The following is a 5,888-nucleotide window of genomic DNA, read 5'->3' on the forward strand; positions in this document are numbered from 1 at the left end:
TAAACACACGTCTCGCTGGCCTCATTAAAAAGATTCAGTACGTTGGGACTCGCAAGATTACAAATATTGTTTTTACAGAAGTTTTGAACTAAAAGTGAAACTAATGAAATAACAACAATTCAAAGAAAAAAAAATCTTAAAAGTGTGTATCCGGAAAACCAAACACGGGGGTTGGCGAGCAAAGTGAGCAGGGGGTGAAGCCCCCTAGTAGTATTAAAAGTTAATCGTTATCGAAGTTTTTCCAAAATAGTCTCTGCTTGCACGTCCTCTTCTGGCAGCTCCTAGTGAATTAGGACAGCTAACGCGCTCTTCTAAATCCTAGTGAAGTTAGGAGTTGTTTACCAAATTAGGCCATTTAGGTAATTCATGGATCTTTTTTTTTTTGTTGTTTCAGAACAGACGATTGTGAGGCTCACCATTCAGTTCACAGTCATGATTTTGCCTTTTAATAGCAAAAAGTTGTCCTTCACGTAGGAGCTTTAAAACAAACTGCAGCACGAAATGACGCAGCCATTTTGTATTAATTACCGCATTGATTCTTGGGGACCAGTGACGTCACCAATCCCGCGTCTTCCTGTGTCAAGTTTAAACTAACAGCCCAACACCGAGCGTCCGCAATGGAGGACAGCTGTGGACTGTGCTGAATACCATCCAAGTATAAAACTGCAGCGCGATTGGTTTGTGGTGTTGTTTTGGTTATTTTGTCACCATTGTGGCTTTGTGGCAGTTCTGTAAACTGAACTACTTTTCCTGCAGGGCCCTGTGACGCAAATGAGAAAAGCGCTATATAAATGTAATGAATTATTATATTATTATTAAATGCTTCCTGCTGGATGAACAGCACATTGAGAATTTCATAACAAGGACTACAGGCTAGTTTTCCAGTCACTGACTATCAGGGGGCTGGGTGGGACACTCCAACTGGGCTGTGAAACAGTGGATCAACATTGAAGGGGTCACCGCTGTATGCTAATGTGAATTTCTCCTTGGGATTCATAAAGTATGTCTGTCTGTCTGTCGTCTAATCCAATGTACAGCTGTAGTAAAATAAGGAAAGTGTTTCATGTGGCAGCACTTCAAGGGCACCAACATACGCTTTAGCCCTGGTTCTTTTGGAGTGACATGTAGACACACCCATTTAAAGTGGCCAAACATCTCCACCAAGGGGGTTCATCTCCCCTCATTTTTGATTTTAAGAGAACATTTAGTTTGACCCAAGCCTACAGCCCTGAAGATCATTGCCTCATCACAAAATGCATAATGGAACCAAGAACAGAACCTGAAGACCCGGTCACCAACCACCAATTAACCAACCTGAAATCCCATTTTATAAGTTACATCAAATTCCAAAGCCATCAGTGCTTTTTCAGCACTGGTCTAGAAGCTGGCAGAGGTCATTTTTTGGTATCAAAAAAAAAAAACCCCTTTGTCTCTGCTGCAATTCCTGATTGTGAAACTTGTTGCCAGGGACAGAAAATCTCTCAACAGGGTGACAAATGACATCCAGAGTAGTTCAGTGGAGGCCGATGCAGATGCATTTGTAAATTCTGGACACTGCGTCTGCCAAACATTCAGACGGGTGGGGAGCTAAACCCATTGGTGCAACAATAAAGCAATCGTGCTAAATGTGAGCAACAGGAGTGCCAGACAGGAGCTGGGTAAGGCGCCAGCAGACGGAGCCCAACGAGCTTCTCTAGCAGCACTTCAGATGGTGCTCTGCTTTGAACATACAGTACATGATCTCATAGTTTACCAGGAGATATTTCACACACTAGTGAAGCCTTAATACTTCAGCGATGAGCGAACACTGGGGAACATACAATAAAATTATCTATGGAAATGCAATTGATGAGAGTATACAGCTTTAGTAGAGAGCTCACTGTGACACCATCTTAGTGTGCACAGAGTGTCCATTTCCTCTTCTCGATTAAGGTAATTGTCTGCTGTGTTACCCAACCACCAACCAGTGCTTTAGCTTTACCTTTAAGGGTAAAGAGTATTTGCCCTGAACGTGAACAATGCCAGTTAAGTAACTCGTGATAATTTTGTTTGTATTTGATTACCCTCTAAGCCAGGAGGTACTTTAACATTTGCTGATGCGTCTTTTCCACCTTTTTTCTGCTCCTGACAACATACTTAAATATCCTTCATCATCCTGGCTTTCTAAAACCAGGACTAACCCCTCCAGAACTCAGTGTTAAAGCCGTAGCTATGAGTACACAAGTCTCTTGTACGTAAAGGGGAGACACAAATAGTTCAGGTGCCATCTTTTACCCAGTATGGCTTTGTCTCTCTGCACATTCATCAGTGAAGCACTTGAGCCGCTGTCCAGACGGAGCACTGAAAGCGAGCTTCCCTGCACTTCACCGTCAAGCAATTGAATGAAAAGGATAGAAGGAATCACGACATACACTGTGTGCACAATTATTAGGCAAGTGAGTATTTTGACCATATCATCATTTTTAATGCGTATATTCCAACTCCAAGCTGTATTAACTTGAATGCTTATTGGATTTAAGCACGTCAGGTGATGTGTATTTGTGTAATGAGGGAGGGTGTGGCCTAAGGAGATCAACACCCTATATCAAGGTGTGCAGAATTATTAGGCAGCTAGTTTTCCTCGGCAAAATAAGAGATTTAACTGACTCTGAAAAGTCAAAAATTGTAAAAAGTCTTTCAGAGGGATGCAGCACTTTTGGAATTGCTAAGATATTGGTGTGTGATCACAGAACCATCAAACATTTTGTTGCAAATAGTCAACAGGGTCGCAAGAAACGTGTTGAGAACAAAAGACGCAAATTAGCTGCCAAAGATTTGAGAAGAATCAAACGTGAAGCTACCAGGAACCCATTATCCTCCAGTACTTTCATATTCCAGAGCTGCAACCTACCTGGAGTGCCCAGAAGTACAAGGTGTTCAGTGCTCAAAGACATGGCCAAGGTAAGGAGGGCTGAAACCCAACCACCACTGAACAAGAAACATAAGTTGAAACGTCAAAACTGGGCCAAGAAATATCTGAAGACAGATTTTTTCAAAGGTTTTATGGACCGATGAGATGAGAGTGACTCTTGATGGACCAGATGGATGGACCTGTGGATCAGTAATGGGCACAGAGCTCCACTCCAACGTGGAGGTGGGGTACTGGTATGAGCTGGTATTTTTAAAGATGAGCTAGTTGGACCTTTTGCATTGAAGATGAACTCAAAATCAACTCCCAAACCTACTGCCAGTTTTTGAAGACACTTTCTTCAAACAGTGATACAGGAAGAAGACCATGATTTTTATGCAGGCCAATGCTCCATCACTTGCATCGAAGTTCTCCACTGCGTGGCCAGCCAGTAAAGGCCTTAAAGATGAAGGAATAATGACATGGCCCCCTTCCTCATCTGACCTAAACCCTATCGAGAACTTGTGGGCACTTCTTAAACGCTAGATTTACGGGGGAGAAAAACAATACACCTCTCTGAAGAGAGTCTGGGAGGCTGTAGTCACTGCTCCACAAAAGCTGATCGTCAACAGATCAAGAAACTGACAGACTCCATGAATGGAAAGGCTTATGACTGTTATTGGTAAGAAGGGTGGCTATATTGGTCATTGATTGATTGATTGATTTTTTTTGAAATGTCAGAGATGTTTATTTGTAAATTTTGAGGTGTTTGTTTATTATTCTCACTATAACAGATGAAAATAAACAAGTGAGATGGGAAAATTTTCATTTTTCCTTTAGTTGCATAATAAATCTGCACACTAATAGTTGCCTAATAATTGTGCACATATGTATTCCCCTGATGATGTTCACACTCACATTTCCGTTGTGAAACATTCAGGTTTATTAACATTTTGGATTGACTGATAGCACTGTGTTTGTTCCATATTAAAATTAATCCTCAAAAATACAACCTGCCTAATAATTGTGCACACAGTGTACAATGGGATCAGCACATCTGCTGTATTGGCACTGCCAGAGCTACTTCTTGGAGAAGTTGTAAATGGTGCCTCGCCAGCCCCTTTGCTTGGATAGGAAACATCACTGCCAGCCCTGGAGACAGGACTGGGGAGAGAGAATGTCGAGTTCCAACGGCCGTTTACAAGACTGTCTCAGTAATACGCCTGAAGAAGGGGCCTGAGGTGCTTCGAACGCCTGCATATTGTGATCTTTTTAGTTAGCAAATAAAGGGGTCATTATGCTTGACTTCTCCCTACAAGACTGTTTCAGAAAAATACACTCTGGGTGCCATTTCAGGAAATCGGGCTGTATTAGTAGTCTTTATTTATTGCTTTTAACATTCCTCTAAAAAAAAAAAAAAAAAAAATTAAGAAACACTTAAGCTTACTAATCCTACGGTTTAGTTTCTATAGTTATCCATTTAAACCAGCAGCTAACGTTGTGCCTTTTGATGATGGCGACATAATGTCTTGGTTAAAAAAAGAAAATGTATGCACTATCATTAATGTGTACATGTTGTTTAAATGAATAAAATAAATTAAAAACTTAGCATAATGACAACATTCAGTTTAATTGAGAATACAATGGATTGTCTTTAAATAGGAATCTTTACCCACAATTCTTTTTTACCATATGGTCGTGTATGTAAATAATGCAATCTACCTATACAAAAAAAAAAAACACACAACTGCTTTAGTGTGCCCAGAGCAAATCTCACAAATTATGGTGAGCAACAGAGGACGATACTTGCTAAGTTTTAACACAAGTTTTGGATGAGATTGAAGCGTGGATGTCCAAGAACTTTCTTAAGATGAACAGCACCAAAACTGAAGCTCTTTTAATTGGTAAAAGGTCAAATATCTGATGAAGACACTGTGTCTGATTATTCATCAGGAGGAGAGGCACATTTTCCAAATTATGTTTGATCAAACTCCACTCTGATCAGTCCCATGTGCCCCAATCACATTTGGAAATCCTGGGTAATGAGAATGTCAGGCTGATTGTGAGATTCTTGATGGAGCTCTGGGTGTTTTTGCCTGTGTATTCCTTACCTGCAATGGCACGAAACGCCTCTTTTATTGTCTGCACACGCAGGTGTCCAGGAAACACTATGAAAACCAGAAGGAAATATTTCAGAGCCAAACAGACTTTACGAATTGTCTGGCAAACTGCACTTTTAGACAGATGTTCCGCATCGCCTGCAGTATATAAAGTGCCGCTTGCAAAACAAAACCCAAAGCAATACATACTGTCTGTGTGGTTGTGAGAGCCCGACTTCGCCTAGTTTGACTTCGAATAGAAGGTGCTAATAAATCTCCGAGGTACAAAATAAAAAGTGGTATCTTTCAAAAAGAATTTTCTCTGGGAGCAATAAAGGATCTTGACAATCGCGCAAAACCCTCTCTATATGAAATTCTCATTTTATAATTTGCGCACCGATATCAAATGGTTGCTCATTCATGAACGGCGAAGCTATGACTGAATGAATTCCATGCACGGAAACTGATTAAGTGTGTGACCTACTCCTTGTTGCTGCTCCGAGCAGGTTTGAGGATTTGGATGTGCTGCTATGACAACACATCCAGCAAGAGTTTCGAAAAACCGACAGATCAAGGATCAGGCCAAATCGTCAACAATTACATCCGGCTAAACGAGTAATCCACGTATGAAAAATACCCCCCTGGTCGGGACAAATTTTCCTAAACAAAGATGGGAATCTCTACATGGAGCTGCAGTCATGCGCCCTGGCCACTAGAGGGCACTTGCCTATGCCCAAAAACGGCCTTGGGCGCTGCAACACTGAAAGGGGGTATCTGTACTTTAATACGTGCTTTGATGCATGAAGTCACTGATTTGAATGAAACATTTTTATAAGAAATCTTTAAAGATAAGCACTTTGGAATAACTGAACTCTATTTAAAAAAAGACCACCACACAGTCA

The sequence above is a fragment of the Polypterus senegalus genome, chromosome 12 (assembly GCF_016835505.1).
Source record: "Polypterus senegalus isolate Bchr_013 chromosome 12, ASM1683550v1, whole genome shotgun sequence".
NCBI lineage: Eukaryota > Metazoa > Chordata > Cladistia > Polypteriformes > Polypteridae > Polypterus > Polypterus senegalus.